A 24,615-nucleotide genomic window follows, 5' to 3' on the forward strand; every position below is an offset into this window, starting at 1 on the left:
AACTTTAAGGACGACGCGTTTCGGGGTTTGCCTTCATCGAGTTACTTCCCATACTCCAAATTCTCATAGAAATAGACTTCATGGTTAATGAAAATAGAAAGCATATTCAAAACACATTTCAAATATAGAGCAAATAATAATCAGCTCGTAATGGCAAAGGACATTGAAATGTTGCTTAATCGCTCCACAATCATTCATAAATGAAAAGGGTATATTTTGACATCGTGTGAATTCATTATCACGTAATCAGAAAATATAGGGAGAAAATTAAATACTTGTAAAATACATGCTATAACATCTCCTTTATAATGTATCTTTTGCTACCTGAGGGACAGTCCGTGCTTGGAACTTATCATGTATATACAAAGTCCACTTTACACTTCTGGTTCCACGTGAATTAGCACACAATATGCTTGATGTCCATCTATATAGTCCGCAATCTATGCCAAATAGAATTCTTGGTATAAGCGCAATTTTTGAATTTATCGAATAATAAGATGGTAGTACATATTTTAGTCATTACAATTCTTGAGATAGTGCCATTGCACTGACGAGGTATGGGTCGTATCCTTTTCTTAGTGCTGGTGTGAGTGTGAGGAATGTGATGGGACTGTGGTGAATGAATATTGTGTCTATATGTGTCAGGTGTTATTAAGGAAAAGGGGCAGGGATGGGGTAAATGCACCAGGAGCCATTTCGGGATCCATTGTGTCCTTAAAGTTTAGTGCACAATAAATCATTGTGCTGTTTTCCTGGTGCGCCGTCTCTTGATTTTCCAACCATTGCTGTGGAATAAGGAATTTACCAAATATATCTGGATATAGATATAGATATATATAGATATATCCATATCCCAGATGAAGATCCTTATTGGGCGCGCAGGGAAAAAAACAGCCGCTCCAACGTAGCAGTTTGAATCGGGTATTTAACCTGGCAACAGAAACAGACGCGTTTCGACCTGACGGTTTTGATCACACACATATATATATATATATATAGATCTGAAAAAGCTATATTTTGTAACCAATCGAGCCCGCCATAATATAGGCAAGCAAAATTCCTGTTATAAACAACTTATGAAGAAACTACAATCTGACAATAACATCATTGTGAGGCAGGCTGACAAGGGCGGAAATGTAGTTCTTTGGCCTAGAGAGCTCTATATGGAGGAGGCAACACAGCAATTGGCGGACCTTTTGTGTTATAGAAAAAGCAATATTCATGTTGTCAGAACTTCGTGGAACGAACACTATCATAAATTGTTGGCTTGGAAGAGTGCAGGTCTTATAACCATTGATGAATATCGATTTCTAAAAAAAGAACACCCGGTTATTCCTACCCTCTATCTAATACCGAAACTTCACAAACATAGTGACAAACCACCCGGAAGGCCCATCATTTCTGCCATCGGTAGTATAATGGAGAATACATCTAAATACGTAGACTTCTTTTTGCAAGATTGGGTCAGGGGGTTGGCATCCTACGTGCAGGACATGTCTGATTTCCTACGGAAAATTGAACAAATAACATGGGGTCCTGGGATGCTTCTAATTACTTTAGATGTATCATCATTATATACGTCTATCAGGCACCCCGATGGCTTGAAAGCTGTGGAACATTACTTGAATTTACGTCCATTGAACTATCTCTTCCACAATAGGATGTTAATGACTATGATACAGGGATGCTTGGAACAAAATTTCTTTCTGTTTAACAATCAGATTTATCAGCAAATCAGAGGAGTTGCGATGGGGGCCTGCTTCTCCCCCAGCTATGCCTGCTTACATATGGGGCTGTGGGAGGAGCAGGTCCTCTGGGGAGAGAACAGAGAAATTGTGGAGAAACATGTCATTGTATATTTACGATATATAGATGATTTATTTTTGATCTGGAGAGGCGCCGAATTGGGTGCTAAAGAATTTGTAGAGTCTTTGAACAATAACTGCTTTAATCTTCAATTTACTTCAACTATTAGCACCACGTCGATTTGTTTTTTAGATGTGGAAGTTTATATAGATGGAGATATGTTGGCCACCAAATTATTCAGAAAGCCTACAGCAGGAAATACAATCCTGCACGCATCTAGTCACCATCCACATCACCTAATACGCAGCATCCCGTATGGAGAGATGCTGCGTATTAGGCGAATCTGCAGCACAGACCAGGAATGTGAAATTGCACAGGAAGCTTGCAGGCAGAGATTTTTGGCTAGGGGCTATGCAAAGAATTTGATTGATGGGGCCATCAGCAGAGTTAAGAAACTATCCAGAAAAGAAGCACTCACCCCCAAATCCAATATATCAGTGGGCATTCCGGCAGATTACACTGAATCACCCAGAATTATTCTAACATTTAATAAACAACATCAGGAGCTTAGGAAAATCTTTTACCGAAACTGGAACCTAATACAAGGAGATCCGGTTATTGGCAGGGTAGTTCCAGCAAAACCCGCATTGACTTTCAGGAAAGCACCGTCAATGAGCAGTTCCTTAGTTAGGAACAGCCCCGAAGTGACAGCCCCCAACACTTGGCTGGCACAATGTAAGGGTTTCAGGAAATGTCCCTCGTGCAAGGCATGTCAATTTGGCTGCAATAAAACCCAATCCTGCAGCCCATTCAAGCAGAACCCTATCTCAATAAACAAAAGGCTGACTTGTAAGACCGAGTTTGTGGTGTATGTGCTGGAGTGTCCCTGTGGGCTTAAATATGTTGGAAGTACTAAACTTCCAGCCCACAAGAGGATACTCCAGCACATAAGAGCAATCAACTGCAAAGATCAGACATACCCAGTCGCTAGGCATTTTGAGCAACAACATGATAGCAACCCCATTCATCTTCAGTATTATGTAATTGACACTATATTACCACTGAAACGTGGGGGTAATCGAGAGGCCAAGTTGCGATTACTTGAAACCCGATACATCTTAGAGTTAGATACAAAACAACCATCGGGATTAAATGCCAGCGAAGATTTTCATACATGCCTTTGATAGAATTTATACCATGGGATTCCGTTATATAATGTGGGTTCACATTTTCTAAGTATGTTTACAGCAACGTTCTAATATATATATATGATTAAGCATGTAAATAATGATTACTTTTTGCCATTTGAAATTGAAGATGTAAGCTGGTCCTCTTTTGTAACATTTTAATTATCAAAATATCTTTTTTGCACACATTTGCACATATTTATGATTGACTAAAGGGCTTTTAATATTGCGATATTAGATGACAGACACGATTTTAAAAAGGCCCACTTGGGCTAGACTGGTCAGCATACAAGCAGCACAAACGAATTCACGCATCAACAGCTGGTTGAGATTAACGAATGAACAGACATATTCACAAATCATGAGTTAGCAATTTTAGCTGTATTTAGAACCAATTGGTGAGATTTTAATTGCTATGTTGTCGTTTTCATTTACAAACCATGGAATTATTTCCAATTATTCAACCAACCATGTCTGTTGTTGCTTGCTTTTAACATATTGTGATTTTACAACAAATGTTTTTAGTATTTAACAGCATATATATTTATATATTTATATATTTTCCACAATGTAATTTATTTTTCGATTGTGTTTCAATGCGTGATATGTATATTTATAATTGAATAACATTTGCTGCTTGAAGTAACTCTTCAGTTACTATGCATTTGCACTTTAACATTGTGTCGTCACATCCTGGTGTTTTTCCCTTTAAAAATCATGATTTCATTACGCAATTCGTCATGTGATCAAGACCCGAGTTAGGGTTGAAACGCGTAATGGCAGATTTGCTTGGCACGAAATAAATTGGAATTTGCACTGACTTTTGGTGGTCCGCTTTCGTCCTTTGGTCCGTGGGAGACCGGTGATGGTGGCGAATTTTGTTCATATATATATATATATATATATATATATATATATATATATATATATATATTCACTTAAAAAACCATAGGTTTCACACATGTTATAGTTAGGTGGACATTTCACTCGTAAAAAACAAATGAAATTCCCCCGTTACAGTTAGTTCAGATAACTATAACTCGCGCGCCCGCAATCCACTGCTGATGTCGTCACACATTACATCACTCATGACATGGTCAGTGGCATCACTCATGACATCACTGATGATATCATCCTTTTGATAGAGTGGCGGTCGCATGAGTTATAGTTATCTGAACTAACTATAACGGGGGAATTTCATTGGTTTTTTACGAGTGAAATGTCCACCTAACTATAACATGTGTGAAACCTATGGTTTTTTAAGTGAATTTGCAAGGTTTTTTAAATGCTAATTCCTAACTATAACGTGTGTGAAACCTATGGTTTTTTCAGTGAATTTGTACGGTTTTTTAAATGCTAAGTTATGTATTTATTATTATATTTTTTATATATTTATTTTACAATAAACTACGTATTAAAAATTTATTTTTATTTTTTTAATGGGTTTTCACCGTGCGCGCACCCCGCGATTTTTTTGAGAAAAAATTAAATGTTTTTTTCTGCCTTCGTGGTCCTTTAGGGACCCCCTGACAAAGGCTAGGGGGTCAGTAACTCTCTACCCTGCCCCCTTTTCACGTTCGCCACCTTCCTTTTTCACTCTCGCACTCAAAACAAACAAAATGGCGGCCGACACTTCCTGATTTCGACCAATTCGAACGTTGACTGACATGTAACCACCAATCAGAATTACGCTCGCGCACGTTAGGGTGCTCGCACGGTGCGCGGCTATAGATATTTATGTACTTTTACTGCAATTTTCTCAGGAACTAATGAACAGATTGAATCCATATATGCAAAAGGCACATCCCTGACCTGAGGACTACCTCTTTGCCAAATTTCAAGTAATTCTGTTCAGCCGTTCGGGCTGTACCTTCGACTAAAGGTCCTATGTGAAAATGCATGGGGAAAACGTGTTTTGGGACCCCCCTTTTTTCTCGGCCCCTGCTTGACGAATCCCCCCAAGACTTTTAGGGTAGGAGCTGAGTGGAGCGCCCCATTAGTTTTGAAAATTTCGCGAGGATTCGTCAACCGGCGCCAAAGTTATTCAAAATAGAATTTTGAGATTTCCTATGGAAACACGGTCCTAACTATAACTATCTACTGGAGACCGCCAGTAGATAATATATCATTGAAAATACACAAATGGATTGGCTTGGAGTGCGGCAACACTTGAAAGTCTGAGTTTATTAAATACAACTAAAATCTTGATAAATTCTCTTCCTTATACATGTATACCCTTCGTGTACATGTGTATCTATATTTGTATTACTTTACTCCTACTGTAAAAAAAAAAAAAATGACTCAATGCACTACCACTACACCTCTCTCGGTGTGTCCTCTGCATCCACTCTCTGACTCATTCCAAAAGCCTTCTTCTAGTACTATGATCTCCAAAATGGCCCTTTCTGGAGTCTTCCCTCCTCTGTCTTTCCTTGGATTACCCCAATCCTCCTTTTGCTACTGTGATCTCCCAAACAACTCTTTCTAAATTCTTCCCTCAAGTGTCCCTCCTTTGACTCATCCCAAAATTCCTTGTACTCCATTTCTAAAGATTCTTCCCTTCTCCGTCTTTCCTTTCACTCATCCCAGGCCTCATCTTGCTAATATGATCGCCCAATAAACACTTTCCAGACTCTTCCCTCTTCTATCCCTCCATTATACCTTTCAAGCCAACTAACAGACTCACATGTCCACCGCTCAAATTGCCCCATATTTCCCTATGCCAATCCTTTTTGGTTCCGGAGTAGCGTGCTACTCGCCAAAAAGTGATTTGAAGTCTTGTCAGGGGTGGTAAGTGCTATATAAATACAATCACAAGTACAACCACCCTCCACATCCCATTATAGCCTTAGGGTATAACTTGGCAGGGGAAGGGGGTCAAGAAAAGCACACGACTGATGCTGCTACTCCAGGGGGGCTTAGGTGAGAATGGGCCCTCCTGTGAGGCCCCTGCATACTCCCACCCTCCCCATTCCCCGCCATGGCCTGAAACTGATGGCCCAGCAGGAGAAAGACACTACTTTTGGGCCGTGCAGGTCACATGAGGCAGGTGGCCGAGGTGAGAATGCCCTAAGGGCCAGAACTCCTGGCTCCAAGCCTCAGTTTGCCAGCATGGCAGGAGAGTGCCCATGATACTGGCAACACTTCACAGTGACCTGGCGGGGACCAGGGTAGATAGTAGGTTTTTGTGGGGCGGTTTACAGAGGCCCCTAAAAAAGTCCCATAGATGACCCTGAGGCACCGTCCTGTCACCCAATGCCCGACTGCAACAGGTGCAGTGATACCAAGGCCCAGGGCTATAAGCAGCCTTTTGCACCTCAATGGTGGCTGTTTCTGTGTGAGGGATCTGAGAATGTTTATGTATTTTAGCCTGTGTATGATGCATGCAGTGATATACTGTAGGATGGGGCATGCATTATACTATTCAGATAATAGCGGTGCAGGCCTAATTAGATGAGCAGCCGCAACAGAATCATAAATGTCTGCCCATTGCCTAAAGATTATTATGGAATTAAAATGCCTAGTAGAATAAAGGTTCTGATTCACAATGGTAAACTTATACTTCTTTGTAAGTTTACTACTTCTTTGGTATTCACAAAGTACAAGTTTTATTTTACTAATAGTAATTTTGCGGCAGCGGACACTCCACAGTCGGGGTAGAGAACTTTGCACAGAAAAATAAAGGACAGGCCTCCACGAATGTGGAGTCTCAGCACTCATAAATGTACTATTAGTAAAATTAAGTTTGTGAATGCCCAAAAAATAATAAACTTACACAAAAGTGTAAGTTTAACTCTGAATCAGGACCTAAGTGTGTATGTCTGTTCACTGTCTGATGCTGTGGTAAAGTAAATAACTGTTGTAGGAGGCTGGCTTAGTATATGGTGCACACTTATTTAAGTGATGCACCTTGCACTTATCTAGGCAACCCTTATGGTGATTTTAGTGGTCTTTGATAAGCATAGAAAGCTCTCAAAGTGGTAGCTATGGAGAGCAGCCTTCAGGTTTATCTTGAAGGAGTGTTAAGCAGCTTGTTTTACCAGCTTAATCATGTAGTGTAGGTTAAACAAAAAAGAACCACACAGTGTTTATATAAAAATACTTCTCATCATCATAAGACTTTATTTTCGATCATGGAAATCTTAAAAAGTACATAGCACCTTATAAAAATAGTACAGTAAAAGACATAAGAATCATAAAATACAATATATACAATAAAAGTATAAGAGTAGGTCATACAATGCATTTGGTGCGCTTAATCCAAAGAGCATACCAAAATTTGGTCAGGGAGAAAACAATTAACCTGCTTGTATCAGTGGACAAAATTCTTAACACCACCAAATAGTGACCGTTACCAAACAATCTGCACAGTGCAATGATCCACTTGGCCCTCAGGTTTTGATAATGGAGACAAAAAAACAGCAAGTGGACTATAGATTCTGCACTTAATTTGCAAGATGGGCAGAGGTTATCCGAGGAAACATTACAGCTCCATTTACTGCAAAACAGTTGATTGTTAGAGATGGATAGTTCACCCAGGTCAGGCCTGCACTTAAAACCAAGTTCATGATCGCCCTGAATTTTGAGGGTAAGAATAAGGGCGTTATGGTCAGTGTCTATTCTTTTAGCTACCAACATATCATGGACAGTAGGCCAAAGTTCATTAGCCACCAGGCAATAATCAATTCTACTGGCATGACCAGGTCTATTAAAGGTGAATTCGCCCATTAGGTCAGATTTGGTCCTTCCATTAGTGGCTCTCAGTTCATGCTGAATGGTGAAGGCGAGCACCTGGCCTCCTCTTTTTGTCCATCTCACTGAGGGGAGATCAAGCTGCAGAATTTGCCCCTTGCAAACCCACTCCTCTGTCGGATCTAGCGGACAGATGAAAGTGGTTCAAAAGTACAATTAAAATCACCGGCTGCTAAAGCTGGTATGTTGTCAGGGAGTTCAGTTAGTGCAAGATCTAGGATACGAATGGTACTGGTCTCCTCCGGGCCATGAACAACTCTATTGTAAACATTAAAAATCCTGGTTTTCTAGCCACAATGGAGAGACAGATTTACTACTTGAATGTCTTGGGAATCTACATCGACCTGCTTGACTCTAGAGCCCAGAGCATTTTTTACCCAGATTGCTAGACCTCCTGAGGGCCTCCCCGCTCTTTTCTAATGGCACGTATGCATTATGAGGAAAACCCATTCCTGTAGGGGGTATGTAAACTCCAGATTTTTGGGAATAGGATAGCATCATGTAGATCCACAAAAATACACCAGTGGGGATCTACTAACAATTTGGCGATCCCAGCCACATTCCAAACCAGAACCTTTAAAAGACTTCTAGCAATACCAGGGGTATTCGGACCTCCCCCTGCCTCACTCACGGGTGAGTTGGACGCCCCTTCCCTCCCTGGGTCGGAATTTGGAAGCCCGCATATTACCTCTGGAACTATGACCTGCCTTAGTAGCGGGCATACTTCTGACTGATGTAAAAACGTATTTTGCCCAGCAACCCCTGGGACGTCATCTATTGGTAACAATCCACCTAACTGGGGCAGTCATCCCTGCCTTACAGCGTGGCCAGAGTTAGTTGGAGGCCCTCTTTGCAAAGTGCCCATGATGGGGTCGAAGCCATCCCTTTTGGTAGTCTATATCTGATGGCAATTGAGGTGTTGACAGTGGGGATAGTGCAGGAGTCAATTGACATAAGGCAATCGACTGTTGCAGTATGGGAGAAGGTAACTTCAATCACATCCTTTTGCTTCCCCGGGAATGATAGTCTTTCAACAAACTTGATGTCATCTCTTATAATTGACTGGCAATGACGGGTAGTCCTGAACCAGAAAAATGACTTTGGGGCATATGTAGCAACATCTCCATTTGCGATTCTCAAATAGCGATTTTTTGAGAATCGCTATTTGAGAATTGCAAAACGGGATGTATCTAAAAAAATCGCACAAATTTTGCGAATTCTTAAAATTCCTTAATTGCGATTAGCAAATTGCGAAATCGCAATTAAGAAATACCTTCCCATTCATTCCTATGGGCCAGGAGGCCCATAGCAATGAATGGGAAGTCCTTCTCAATTTGCGAATCGCTATTTGCTAATCGCAAATTGAGAATATTTTCAAAGGTGCAAGGGTGTCATGATGACACCCTGATGCACCCCTGAAATCAGCATGTGTGCGCATATGGCGCACATACATGCCCTAAGGGCATGTATGTGCGCCACATTGCACTTTAATAAATGCAAAAAAGTGAATTTTTCAAAGAAATCGCAAATTACTACCAACTTGAAGTTGGTGGTAATTTGCGATTTCTTAAGGAGAAATCGCACAACTGGGGTGCGTGTTACATAGCATTTAAGAAATCGCAATTTGCGATTTCTTAAATGCTTACGCAAACTTAAGAAATCGCAAAATTAGCGATTCCTTAAGAATGCGAGGCTGAAATGCCTCATACATCTCATTTTGCGATTTTGTATTCGCAAACGCTGTTTTTTTGCGATTCGCAGCGTTTGCGAATACAAAATCGTTTCATACATATGCCCCTTTGTTCTTAAGGGAATCAAGATCTTCGAACCTCTTCCTATTGGATTTGGGTACCGCCATTAGATATATTTCTGCCCATGGTGAACGAATCTACTATAGACACCATCCCTCACAATCCCCTTTCCAGAAAAAAACCCTAGGAAGTGCGCAATATCACACCTTTCAGTCCCTGGAGCTTCTCCCCTTTCTCTCTCTTTACCATCCACCCTACCCTGTTGAAAGTTCCTTGATAGTGCAAGGTTGAAGGTATGAATATTATGCATAGCACGACCACTGGTGGGAGGTGGGTTAATAGAGAAGGGACGTGGATCAGAGACACAATATATTGATCTAGCGTCGGCTTTATTGGATGTGTCTATACACATGACATCAGCTCCCTTAGTTACACAAGTCAGGTGTTCTGCGCTAGTCTCTGTTTGAATGATTTTATCACACTTAGTCCTCCCCTTTAGGTTCGCAACCTTTAACCTCAGCGAAACTACCTTCTCTCTCGGGGACTCAATAGTTGTTTTTAAGGCCTTAAGTTCGACAGCATAGGTAGTACTGCTATCGCAAAGACCAACAGACCCCCCCTTTAGGACCGCGGCCTCCTCTACTGCAAGGACCTCAAATCTAGTGTGGCATTCTACTTGTATAGCGTGTGTCTCAATAGGGGGGCCCTGCATCTCGCCATGAGGAGAACAGAAATCAGCTTCTATTTCGGGGACATTAGACCCACTACTAGGGCCATTCCCAATAGTCTTTATGGAATTCTTAAACATCAAAGGAATGTTAGGCTGATTTTTTTGGCCGGAGGGGCGACAGGTGATGGGTCACTTGAGACCCCGTGGTTGGATGCTGGGCTAGAGGGACATCCCCTTGAGAGGCTATTTCGTGACATTCGGTGATTAAAGAATCAATCCTGTCCATAGCCTCATTACAAACAGCACCCGTAGCCTTCTTTTTGGTGCAAAGCGGACCCTGGATTTTGTCCTGTCCCTTTCTCTTTCCCTTAGTTATGTGAGTCTATTGCGAGCCCTCCCGAAACACCTGTTAATGAAACCAAGCTCGGCAGAGAAACAGGGACGAACAATTCTTGTACAGCAATATGTCTTATAAAATAGAGAATAAAAACAAATCAATAAGACAACTCAGATCAGAGCTCAGAAGTCAAACAAGGGCCACAATACAAAAGCTACCCTCCACCCCCCTGAGTCCAAACCACACGAAATAGAGTCTTTTCCCTGCTCAGAGAAATACCTGTAGGGCGCAAACTGGTTCTGCGTGGAGAACTCTTTCTGTAGACCGACAGTTACCATTGGTGGGTCAATACATCACAAGCTGGGGACACACTAGTACTCCACACTAGTACACCAGAGAACAAGCTGACTTGGGCCTTCTGACAGACCACCAAAGGATATGGCCATGCCCTGCTTCTTCCTGTTGCTGACAGGAACTAGACGGGCCCGCCCTTGACCCGGGCTTTGCCCGCGTGCGTCCCGTGCTGCAGGGGGAGAGGCTGCGCTATAGGTGCGATGACCCTGGGACAGGGAGTCCAACCAGGGTTTTCAGTAGCCCCACGCCAACAAAAAGTCCAGGCAGGTGTCCCGTGCAGCAGGGGGAGAGGCTGCACTATAAGTGCAATGACCACGTCTCCCCCTCACCGTCAGCGCTGAAGAGCATAGGTTAACCCTAGGACAGGGAGTCCCACCAGGGTTTTCAGCAGCCCCACGCCAACAAAAAGTCCAGGCAGGTGTCTTCTATTTATTAAACAACACTCATTAACACTTTAGTTTATCTCCTACCCGGAGATATCAACACAATACACAAAAATACTTCAATTGCAATAAGGTAAGTAGCGGAAAATACAGTGGTCACCAGGGGGAGTCCAAACCATATATTAGGAAAGTGGAATAGGAACTGAAGAAGAAGCCGGGACTTGGACCTGAAGACCCAGAGGAGCCGGGGACACAAGGAACTACCCAAGGTAAGAACCCAGGAACCCCACGGAGACTGTGTGCAGAGTAGGAACACAGACGCGTGACCAATTGAAGTCAATAGACAAGATGCGGTTGCAGTTTTGCAGAAAAAGGATCATTCCCAGAGGACCCCGAAGAATACCCTTGGAGGAATGTTGGAGAGCCACACCACCCGTGGAAGCTCCAGAGACAAGATTACCTACACCAGGGAAGCCAGGTGCATAGGGGGAAGAGACGTCGGAAAACTCCATAGATGACAATGGAAAGTGGCTCTTGAGAAAAAGTCTGGTGGAATCCAAGAGTGGATTCTTGAAGTGAAGAATCTGCAAGCAGAGGAGACAGAGTCTATGCCACTCAGGAGTAACTAGGAGGCATGGAAGAGCAATGCCCTCCTATGTCGGACGGTTCAAAAGAGTTGACGGTGTCCTTGTCTCTGCGGCTGTGAGGACCAAGCGATGCTGAGGAAGACTAGGAACCGTGCATGAGCTATTCCACATCGGATGTTGGTGACTAGGTGGTCGGTGTCCGGCGTGTGCACCAACAAGGCTCGGTAGCCGCAACTGGCATGTAGAACGAAGAAGGAGCTAAGTTGGGGCCAGTAAGGTCCAAGGGATTCACCAACAGCAGGCGAGTCAGAGCAGACCCTGAGCAAGCAGGGGAGCCTACCGAAGTAGGAGAAAACCCTCAGGAGGATCCACAAGGCACAGGACTAGCAAGAGGATGTCTAGCAGCTCACTAAAAAGGAAGTTCCATGGTTCAGAGGATGTGGTGAGGACGTTGCACTTAGCAGCAAGAGATGCTGGAGGCTGGAGCTTCTTGTAGCCCGAAGATCTCTAGAGTGCAGAGCAACAAGCCTTGGCAACTGCAAGTCAATGCAGTGCACAGGGGTTCTGTCCCAGTGGTTCTGACAAGGGATACTGGCCTCAAAGTTTCAGAGAGGACAGATCAGGCCTCAAGGGAGTTACAGAACCACCACCTGTGTTGCTGAACCTTACGAAGTCTGTGGAACATCGGGAGCAGCAAACAGGTCAGCTTTGTTGTGGTGCCTGCAGATGCAGGGGAGTGACTCCTTCAAGGAAATTACTTCTGGTGTCCTTGATACCAACAGGTCTGGTGAAGAGCCTGGAAGAAGCACAGACACAGACAACGAAGAAGACTTGCAGAACATTTAGACCAGAAGCATCAGGATTCTTCCTTCATGCAGTTTCTGTTCCAGGCAAAGTCCAGTGAAGTCTACATTTCCAGATGGTTGAAGAGTGATGTGGTCTCAAGCTACAGTCCTACAATGAATCTAAGTAACCACTAACAGGTAAGCCCTTAAGTACCCTAAGGAAAGGGTTGGAATGGCTCAGGGGTCCCTCCCAGAGGAGAGGCTGGACAGAGTGGAGGATACTCCCATGTCCTTTGTCCAGTTTTGCGTCAGAGCAGGAGCCAAGGGCTCCCTGAACTGCAAGGAGGGCACCAATTGTGCTCTTCAAAGCAGTCTGGTGGCGCTGGCAAGCGCCCCCATCCCAGTCCAATACACTTAAGTCCTGTCTGGGAGGTGGTCCTTCCCCTGCTCGAGCTTGGCTCAGCAGCAGGAGAATCGTGTCTGTGGTTGGCAGCAGCACTAGCTTGCTGCCAGACCCTGAAAGGCTGTAACCGGTAGTACAGGGGGTATCCCAAGGGAGCCCCCCAGTACATAGGACCATATTTCCAACTCTGGAATCAGTGTTGTGCTATGATTCCAACATGTTTGATACCAAATATGACCGGGTTCGGTGCAGTTACTATATAGTTAGACATCTCGTAATGACTGATGTCCACTATATGTATTAAAATACTGACCACATGCACAAAGCCTGGAGAACCTACTCCGGGGTTTGTAGGGGTGTCCTGCTCATGCAGGGGCACCCTCACACTTATAACCAAGCACACTGCCTTCAGGACTGAAGAGCCTGCCATAGGGTGACTTATACGTTTTAAATGTATCCTTTGGGACCCACTGACATTCCCTGCCTCCTCAGCAGCAGCTTGCTGTCTGAGTTGTTCCAGAGAGGGGCAGGTTTTCTGCTCCAGACTCAAGTCAGCCCTGGATCGACCCCCTGCCCATAAGAACTCTGCTGTGTCAGGCCCAAGTTCCTCTGGGACCGTTCCTTCACAGGGGCTGAGGTCATCTTCCTCAGGAGACTGATACTCACTGGGAGGCTATAAGGAGGATACATCTTTACCATTCCTGCTCCTTCTCTTGGGAGCTGGCCGGTCCCTACTTCCAGGATCCAGAGCTCCCTCAGTGCTTAACTGTTCGACATGAGCCCTGGTAACAGCAAAAGCACCAGCAGAAATTCCCAACATCTCTGCATGCGTCCTGAACTCTACTTCAGTCCAGGCTGAAGTTTCTTAATCATTGCCCAAAGGACAGTCCACAAGTAGGTTTGGGAAACCACAACTCATTTAGGGCCAGTTACCCCTCCCCAGCTGAGATTCAAAACTGCCAATGAATGATCAGTCCTGACATTGCTTGCATTGATCACTTGGTAAATTTGACCATGTATGATCTGCTCAGGAGACAGACGTTTCTCGGTCACCAGAGTGACACTGGCCCCTGTGTCCCTGCATGCCACAGCTCATTGACCATCAATCAGTGGCTATTGTCTGTACTTACCCAAGTTATTGGGACTTACAAGCACTGTTCCCAGTAAGGTGCGTGCCTGCATTTCTTTTCTAAATAGAGCGCAGCTGTGGGGCTGATTGTTTGCCTTTTGAAAGTATTTATTTTAAATGCAGCCCTCGATGGGTGCTGTGATTAACATAAATACTTTGAAACGGCCTACAATCAGCCCCACAGTTGCGCTGCAGTAAGAAAAGAAATGCAGCAAGTTTAAAAGCACGAACGTGTGCTTTCAGATGATCCTGGATCCTGAAACACACGTTATGCTTTTAAACTTGCTGCAACGCCCATAGGGCTAAAAGCGCTTCAATAGTTAACCCCTTCGGTAGCACAACATGTAGCTGCACCTCTAGTTCACTGGAAGGGCTGGGATAAGGAGGTCAGCGGTTGGTTATTGGGCTCCTCTCTTTTGACACACAAGCACTCCTTCATTATTTCCACGCACGTCTGTGAGCACGACTAGCGGCCTGGTCCCCATAGCACAGCAACTAACTCCTGCACAGCAACGCGAGGTAGGTGGAGTACAAGGCTGAGCACTAGTTTTCACTACCTCTGTTTCCACACAAGTCTGCAGAGCATGATTGGTGCACTGGCCTTCTTAGCACAGCAGCTATCCCATGCACTGCATAGCAGAGTGGGCCAGGTGCAGCGAAAGGCCGGAGCACTACTTTCCACTACCTCTGTTTCCACACTAGCCTACAGAGCACTATTAGCAACCTCGTCCCATTAGCAGAGCAGCTAAAATCTGCACAGCAGAACGAGAGAGGTAGAATGCAAGACCGAGCACTAGTTTTCACTGTGAGAAGTTGGCCTGATATGTAGTGCTCACTATTCTAGTGATCACTGTGTATCATTCCAAACGACCCTTATTGATGATTGGTTGTAAGTCAACCTTATAGACCAGCTATCCTAGTAGCGTGGATACGAGCAGTCTTAGGCTAAACTCTAGAGGGCGTGTTAAGCCAGCTGTTTACCATCACATATACCCCTTGAACACCAAGTGAAAGGACACCACACAAGTTGTTATGAAAATAAAAGGATATTTATTTATAACAAGACTACCCTGGCTCTTTATGAGTCAGGGAGCTAAGCACACTACAAAACTCTTAGGAAAATACTTCAGTTGCACAATTTACACAAATGCCCGAGGGGCACGAGAAACCATCTACACTAACAGTGAAATGCGAATGGTTAGAGTCTGGAGGTACTGATTCCGGAGTGATCCGATCAGTGGGACTAAACGAAAAAGGAACTGGACACTTGTAGAGCGAACCTGCGATGGAGCACCGAGATGCTCGAGTTACCTAGCCCGGAGGCTGCGGCTGCGTGAAGTTCGGCAAGATGTCGGGAGTCCTCGTGTAGTCTCAGGAGCCTGAAAGAAGAAGTTGCTGGCAGGCGACCAGTGACGATGTTCAGAGCGATCCAAGCCGGGATCGGTGACGAAGGAAACCTGAAAGCAGAGGGGACTCAGTTCTCAACCGCTAGCCAGCGATCGTGTGGGTACCAGGAGGGTACCGGCTGAAGTCACCTCGACCAGGTGAGTGGGTGACGTCGGACTCGGCTGTTCCTCGGACCAGGAGGCGCGGCGGCGACCAGGATGGAGGGCGAGCTGTCCCACGAAGGTGTCTGCTGTCGATGGTGCTGGGCCCAGGAAGGGGCAGCGGATCTTGGCAGTGGCAACCCAAGCGGGGGAGTCAAGATGGCGTCGGGAGTGGACCAGGAGGGTCCGTGGTACTCCTCTGTTGAAGGGGAGCAAGAGCCAGTCTGGAGCAACCAGACTAGTGATGAAACAAAACGTGGTGCGTCGTGAAGAGGGCCACAAGCCGGTCGGCAAGTGGTCGGACAACGCGGTGAACAGCAAGGAGCGGAAGGGCCCCCACGCAGATCTCGTGGATGCTGGGGAGACAGACTTCGATGCTGGAGCTGCTCAGGGTTTAGGGCTTCTCAAACCCTAGGTGCACTCACTCGAGGGTCCCTCGGTGGGCGTGCTAGGTAAGCGTCGTGCAGGTTCTGAAGATAGCCGGTCCCGCAGGTCTCGTCACACCTACGACTCTCAGCTGGGCTGATGAGGTAGGTAAAAGGTCAGAGATGGCAGGGTACTCGGGTCTCGTCGAGCTGGGCAGTCTTGATCCGTAGGAGAGACTTACAGCAAACCGCAAGCGCTTAGGTGGTGCCTGCTGGTGCAGGGTGGCTACTCCTTAGCCACAAGGGAGAGTCTTCAGAAATAGTCAAGAGTTCCTTTCGTGGAAAGTGGTTCGTGATTCGGAGTTATCCGATTATCTGATTATCCAATTTGGGAAGGGGACTCGCTCCTACCTTTATTCTAAGAAAAGGGGCTGGCCCGTGACTAGGTTCTACCTATGGCTGGAGCCAGGAGGGGGGTGGTTACACCCCTAACCTTTGTCCGGCTTCGCGCCAGCTCAGGGGCTGGTGTGCCCCCGAAACTGGTTTGAGCCGGGCTATGCACAGTGAGCACCGGGGTGCCACTCGCAATCACCTTCCTTTCAGCCCTGCCTACCTGGGATACACAAACCCTGTCTGGGACGGTGCTAACACCGCCCTCGACAGGAAACCCTTTGTCCAAGCTCCCCTTGCTGGAAGGTCCCCCAGCAGCAGGAGGTCAGACTTGTGTCTGGTGGCAGCATCCATTTTGTGATGCTGAGGCTTGAGTCAACTTTAACCGGGGTTCAAGGTTACTTCCATGTCGTGTCCCTCTAAAAGGGGGGAATGCTAACCCCGTCGCCCGGACTGGCGAGGGGTTCGTATTCCCATTCGTATGACACCTTACTCGACATGTATAGGTGATGTGAGGCCAAAGTTAGCAAATGCATTAAAAGTAGTTGGCCCGCGTCACCATGGAACGGCTATTAGGACTTGGTTCCGCAAGCCGTCGACGGGCTCAGCTCGCGCCAGAGCACCGTCCCACATGATCCCCTGCACTCTGCCTTCAGGATTGATAAGGCCTGCTATAGGAGTGACTGATAGGAATCCATGTGTCCATTTTAGGGTTTAGGTGTAGGAATACTACACCTACAGCAACGGGTGATTACACCACGTGGCCCCAGCTGTCGTGCAGCCAGTTGTGTCAGATTTGGGCGGCCATTCCAGGGGTGGCATAATACATGCTTCAGCCCCTGGTAGGCCCTGGGTACACCGATGCCCTGGATACCTGTGGTATGCTGAGACAGGGGCTGACAAGGCGGCCCAGTTCCAATTAGTGGATGCACCTAACGTACATGTGTGTTAATTTCGAGAGAGAACAGCTAGGCTGGGGGTCTGATTGGCAGGCCCACAGCCGGAGAAAGTCGTAAACCAATGAAGCAAAAGCAAAAAATCTGGGTGATCATAGGATTGCAGACCCTACTCTCCTACATGACCCCCCCCCCAAACTTCGGGACAATAAGCTAACCTTGACCAGGTGAGTCTTCTTGCTCTAAGTGGAAATACCTGGAGAGCCCATCTGCATTGCCATGATCAGTGCCAGGTCTATGCTCCACTGTGAAGTCCATCCCCTGTAGGGAAATGGACCACCTAAGTAGTTTGGGGTTTTCACCCTTCATTTGATTTAGCCACAAGAGGGGCTTATGGTCGGTCTGAATCTTGAAGTGAGTGCCAAACAAGTATGGCCTCAACTTCTTCAGGGCCCAAACCACAGCAAAGGCCTCCCTCTCAATAGCTGACCAATTCTTCTCTCTGGGGGTCAGCCTCCTGCTAATAAAAGCTATGGGCTGGTCATGACCATCAAAATTCAGTTGCGATAGAACAGCTCCCACACCCAGCTCCGAAGCGTCTGTTTGGACAATGAATGGTTTGGAGTAGTCTGGACTCTTTAGGATAGGTGCTGTGCACATGGCCTGCTTTAGGTCATCGAATGCCTTCTGACAGCTTGCTGTCCACTGAACTTTTTTTGGCATCTTTTTACTTGTCAGGTCGTTTAGCGGGGTCACAATGGATCCATAATTTCTGACAAATTTCCGGTAATAACCAGTCAGGCCCAAGAAAGCTCGAACCTGAGTCTGGGTGGTTGGAGGAGCCCAGTCCTGGATGGCCTGTATTTTGCTCTCCAATGGTTGAACCTGGCCTCCACCTACAAGGTGGCCCAGGTATGCAACCTGTGTCTGCCCTATCTGGCACTTGGTGGCCTTGATAGTGAGGCCTGCCTTCTGCAGGGCCTCTAACACTTTCCTCAGGTGGACCAGGTGATCCTCCCAGGTGGAGCTAAAGACAGCGATATCGTCCAGATACGCCGCACAGAAGTCGTCCAACCCAGTGAGAACTCGATTCACCAGCCTTTGGAAGGTGGCAGGTGCATTTTTCAAACCAAAGGGCATTACCACGAACTGATAATGCCCACCCGGGGTAGAAAATGCTGTTTTGGGCTTGGCCTCCTCAGCTAACCTGATTTGCCAATACCCAGCTGTCAGGTCAAACGTACTTAAGTAGTTGGCCGAGGCCAACCGGTCGATAAGTTCGTCTGCTCTTGGTATCGGGTGGGCGTCAGTCTTAGTGACCGCATTGAGACCTCTGTAGTCCACGCAAAACCTCATCTCTTTCTTACCGCCCTGGGTGTGAGGTTTCGGCACGAGCACTACGGGACTAGCCCAGGGGCTGTCCGAGGGTTCAATGACTCCCAGCTCCAACATTTTCTGCACCTCTGTCTTGATGCAGTCTCTGACATGATCAGGTTGCCGATAGATTTTACTCTTTACGGGCAGACTGTCCCCAGTGTCGACCTCATGGGTACACCACTTGGTTTGACTGGGTGTCAGAGAGAACATATGTCGAAAGGATTGAAGAACCTGTTTACAATCCTCTTGTTGATGTCCAGAGAGGCTGCCACAAAAGACAACACCATCTACTGATCCATCGTCAGGGTTCTGAGAGAGCAGGTCTGGGAGAGGGTCACTCTCCTCCTCCTGTCCCTCATCTGTGGCCATGAGCAAGCCCATGCCCTCCCTGTCGACATATGCCTTGAGCCTGTTTACATGGAGCACCCTGTGGGGGCTCCGGGGAGTTCCCAGGTCTACCAAGTAGGTGACCTCTCCCTTTTGCTCAATGATCGTGTGGGGCCCAGACCATTTGTCTTTGAGTGCTGCTGGGGCCACTGGCTCCAGCACCCACACCTTCTGTCCAGGCTGGTACACAGTCAGGACAGCCTTTTGGTCGTGCCACGCTTTCTGTAATTCTTGGCTCGCCTCCAGGTTTTTAGACGCCTTTTCCATGTACTCCGCCATCCGCGAGCGGAGACCGAGTACATAGTCCACAATGTTTGATGCCGGCTTTCTGAGAGGTCTCTCCCATCCTTCCTTTACCAAACAAAGGGGTCCCCTTACAGGATGTCCGAACAGAAGCTCAAAAGGGCTGTAGCCAACCCCCTTCTGCGGGACCTCTCTGTAGGCGAACAAGAGGCAGGGTATCAGGACATCCCATCTCCGCCGAAGCTTTTCAGGTAGTCCGTGAATCATCCCTTTTAGGGTCCTGTTGAATCTCTCAACAAGCCCATTGCATTGTGGGTGATAGGGTGTGGTGAACTTGTAGTTGACACCACATTCCTTCCACATAGCAGTCAGATATCCCGACATGAAGTTTGCACCTCTGTCTGAGACGACCTCCTTAGGGAAGCCCACTCTGGAGAACACTCCAAGTAGGGCCCGTGCCACCACAGGTGCTGTAGTGGTCCTAAGGGGAATAGCTTCAGGATACCTGGTGGCGTGGTCCACCACCACCAGTATAAACTTGTGCCCTGATGCTGTCTGGGGTTCCATTGGTCCGACAATGTCGATCCCCACTCGTTCAAAGGGTACCCCCACCACTGGTAGTGGTATGAGGGGGGCCTTTGTCGTGCCACCTGACTTACCACTGGCTTGGCAAGTGACACAGGAGCGGCAAAACTCCTTCGTATCTTCGGACATGTGGGGCCAGTGAAAGTGTGGAACAATTCTGTCCCAAGTCTTATTCTGGCCTAAGTGACCTGCAAGGGGAATCTCGTGGGCCAAGGTGAGAAGGAAACCTCTCAGAGACAAGGGGATGACCAGCCTCCTGGTCGCACCAGGTTTGGGGTCTCTTGCCTCAGAGTACAGGAGTCCATCGTCCCAGTACACTTTGTGGGTACCTGTGGCGTTCCCTGCAGCCTCAGCAGCGGCCTGCTGTCTGAGGGGTTCAAGTGAGGGGCAGTCTAACTGTGCCTTCCCCAGGTCTTCCCTGGAGGGTCCCCCTGAGCCCAGAAACTGAACCTGACCAGGTTCAAGCTCTTGCGGCTCAGTTTCCCTCAGTTCTTTAAGGTCAGCCTCCTCGGAGACTTGATCCACGACCTGGGGCAAGGGGGAAGGCGAAGCCTTACCCTTACTGCTCCTTTTCTTGGAAGGTGCCTGGTCCGTTCTTCCAGGATCCAGCACCTGTTCAGTGGGGCATCTTTTGGCCTGTGACCTGGTCACAGCAAGGACATGTGCTGGCAAGCCTAACATCTCCATGTGAGTCCTCTGCTCCACTTCTGACCATTGTGACGTTTCCAAATCATTGCCCAACAGACATTCTACGGGGAGGTCTGAACTAACCACAACCTTTTTCGGGCCACTTACCCCTCCCCAGGAGAAATCAACAACTGCCATACTGTGATTGGTAGTGACGTTGCTGGCATTGGTCACTAGGTAACTGGTACCTAGCATGATCTGTCCAGGGTCCACGAAGTTAGGCGTCACCATGGTGACACTGGCACACGTGTCCCTGTAGGCCTGAGCCACTCTTCCATTTATCAAAGGTGTCTGTCTGTATTTGCCCAAAGTATTGGGACTGGCATCAGGGGACATATCCATATCCCCTGTACAGACAAGGACGGCCTGAGTGAGCGTGCCGACTAAGTCGTCACTCCCCTCGGTTCCCAAGGTTAACCCAACTAATGCCTTGGGAGGCGCACTACCACTGCTTACTGTACTAGGGGGCGCAGGTGCCTTAGGGGCTGCAGTGGCAGGAGTTTGCCCTCCTTTCTTGGTGCACTCACTAAACCAGTGAGTCTTACTTTTACAGTATTGGCACCACCTTTTTGACTGGCCTTCTTGAGTCTTCTTCTTCTGTGAAGCCTGACCCCCACCCTCTTTGGTTTGTTGGGGACCTGTCGAAGACTTCTGGTCATTTTGTTCGTTCTTGTTACCCTTTTGGTCTGCTTTCTTCTGACCACCCTGGTTCTGATTCTGGTTCTGCTTGACCCTTGTTCTGACCCATCTGTCCGCCTTCTTTCCCAATTCTTGGGGAGAGGTCAGATCCGAGTCGACAAGGTGCTGATGCAACAATTGGTTCTGACAGTTGTTTAAAATCTGTTCTCGCATGATAAGATTGTACAATCCTGTGTAATCAGTAACCTTGCTACCCAGCAACCAGCCTTCCAAAGCCTTAGTGGCACAATCGACAAAGTCAGCCCAATCCTGAGACTGAATTTTCTGGGTGTCCCGGAACAGCACCCGGTACTGTTCCGTGGTTAAGCCGAACCCATCAATCAGTGTGTTCTTCAGGACTTGGTAGTTGTTAGCATCCTCAGCTCTTGTAGTGAGGAGCTTGTCCCTTCCTTTACCTTCAAAGGAAAGCCACAGTATAGCTGCCCACTGACTTGGGGGGACGCACTGGACAGTGCAGGCCCTCTCCAAGGCAGTTATCCACTTGTGGATGTCGTCCCCTTGTTTAAAGGGGGGCACTATTTTACTCAGGTGTCTAGTGTCTATACCCCTGTCTTTCTCTCTATTGAGAATGCTGCCACCAGTGGGATCTAACCCACTTAATTTCTGCTCTCGGGCCAAGGCAAGTCTTTCTTTGGCGAGGGCAAGTTCTTCCCGCTCGATCCTCAGATTGACCTCCCGCATCTTCGCTTCATGCTCCCTCCTCTGAGGGGAAGTCATTCCTCTCTGAGAAGATGCCTGAGAGACATGTGTATGAACCGATCTGCCAGAGCCTCTGGAGAGAGACCTAGCTCGTCCGTTCCCAAGGTTAAGCCTGCTTGAGCGTGGGCCCGGGGCTCCCCCAGCTCCATTCTCATGCCTGCTTAAGTTGGTCCTTGTAAGCCTGCCGACTACCACTGGACCTTTGTCTGCCTCGTCTCCCGACAACTCGTCCTCGTCCTCCTCCTCTGTGTGGAGGTCGAGGTCTGGGTCACCGGGGGTTCCCTCTAAGGGCGGCATGTTCCCATCTGCACTGGGGGGACCTGTGTTAGAGGACCTCCTAGCATCGTACGCCTCTAAGAGACCTATCAGAATTGCGATGGTAGGGTTAGAACCCTGGTTTAGCTTCCTGGAGGCACACAGTTGTCGCATCTCCTTGAAGCTAAGAGTTGCATATCGTGACACGACCTGTGGAGGGTCACTGACCACTAAGGGAGTCTGCGAAGACTCTCCCTGGATCGACATGCTTTTCTAGTGAGGTGTAAGTGTTGCACCTACCTACACTATGGGTTTACCTACTGATCCCTTGCTAAGAGTTGTAGTCAGGGTGTGCTAAGCCCTGTTACACTACAACAGCCGGTTCAGTAGAACTCGGAGTATTCTAAGTTAAGTTATATGTACCTGGGTACTTATGTGATCTTTCACTGCGATATTCTTAGGATACGTGTGTGGTAAAACAACAGCAAGCTCAAATCCCAACCGCTGCTCACCAATGTGAGAAGTTGGCCTGATATGTAGTGCTCACTATTCTAGTGATCACTGTGTATCATTCCAAACGACCCTTATTGATGATTGGTTGTAAGTCAACCTTATAGACCAGCTATCCTAGTAGCGTGGATACGAGCAGTCTTAGGCTAAACTCTAGAGGGCGTGTTAAGCCAGCTGTTTACCATCACATATACCCCTTGAACACCAAGTGAAAGGACACCACACAAGTTGTTATGAAAATAAAAGGATATTTATTTATAACAAGACTACCCTGGCTCTTTATGAGTCAGGGAGCTAAGCACACTACAAAACTCTTAGGAAAATACTTCAGTTGCACAATTTACACAAATGCCCGAGGGGCACGAGAAACCATCTACACTAACAGTGAAATGCGAATGGTTAGAGTCTGGAGGTACTGATTCCGGAGTGATCCGATCAGTGGGACTAAACGAAAAAGGAACTGGACACTTGTAGAGCGAACCTGCGATGGAGCACCGAGATGCTCGAGTTACCTAGCCCGGAGGCTGCGGCTGCGTGAAGTTCGGCAAGATGTCGGGAGTCCTCGTGTAGTCTCAGGAGCCTGAAAGAAGAAGTTGCTGGCAGGCGACCAGTGACGATGTTCAGAGCGATCCAAGCCGGGATCGGTGACGAAGGAAACCTGAAAGCAGAGGGGACTCAGTTCTCAACCGCTAGCCAGCGATCGTGTGGGTACCAGGAGGGTACCGGCTGAAGTCACCTCGACCAGGTGAGTGGGTGACGTCGGACTCGGCTGTTCCTCGGACCAGGAGGCGCGGCGGCGACCAGGATGGAGGGCGAGCTGTCCCACGAAGGTGTCTGCTGTCGATGGTGCTGGGCCCAGGAAGGGGCAGCGGATCTTGGCAGTGGCAACCCAAGCGGGGGAGTCAAGATGGCGTCGGGAGTGGACCAGGAGGGTCCGTGGTACTCCTCTGTTGAAGGGGAGCAAGAGCCAGTCTGGAGCAACCAGACTAGTGATGAAACAAAACGTGGTGCGTCGTGAAGAGGGCCACAAGCCGGTCGGCAAGTGGTCGGACAACGCGGTGAACAGCAAGGAGCGGAAGGGCCCCCACGCAGATCTCGTGGATGCTGGGGAGACAGACTTCGATGCTGGAGCTGCTCAGGGTTTAGGGCTTCTCAAACCCTAGGTGCACTCACTCGAGGGTCCCTCGGTGGGCGTGCTAGGTAAGCGTCGTGCAGGTTCTGAAGATAGCCGGTCCCGCAGGTCTCGTCACACCTACGACTCTCAGCTGGGCTGATGAGGTAGGTAAAAGGTCAGAGATGGCAGGGTACTCGGGTCTCGTCGAGCTGGGCAGTCTTGATCCGTAGGAGAGACTTACAGCAAACCGCAAGCGCTTAGGTGGTGCCTGCTGGTGCAGGGTGGCTACTCCTTAGCCACAAGGGAGAGTCTTCAGAAATAGTCAAGAGTTCCTTTCGTGGAAAGTGGTTCGTGATTCGGAGTTATCCGATTATCTGATTATCCAATTTGGGAAGGGGACTCACTCCTACCTTTATTCTAAGAAAAGGGGCTGGCCCGTGACTAGGTTCTACCTATGGGTGGAGCCAGGAGGGGGGTGGTTACACCCCTAACCTTTGTCCGGCTTCGCGCCAGCTCAGGGGCTGGTGTGCCCCCGAAACTGGTTTGAGCCGGGCTATGCACAGTGAGCACTGGGGTGCCACTCGCAATCACCTTCCTTTCAGCCCTGCCTACCTGGGATACACAAACCCTGTCTGGGACGGTGCTAACACCGCCCTCGACAGGAAACCCTTTGTCCAAGCTCCCCTTGCTGGAAGGTCCCCCAGCAGCAGGAGGTCA

This window comes from Triturus cristatus, chromosome 3_2 (genome assembly GCF_964204655.1).
Source record: "Triturus cristatus chromosome 3_2, aTriCri1.1, whole genome shotgun sequence".
Taxonomy (NCBI): Eukaryota; Metazoa; Chordata; class Amphibia; order Caudata; family Salamandridae; genus Triturus; species Triturus cristatus.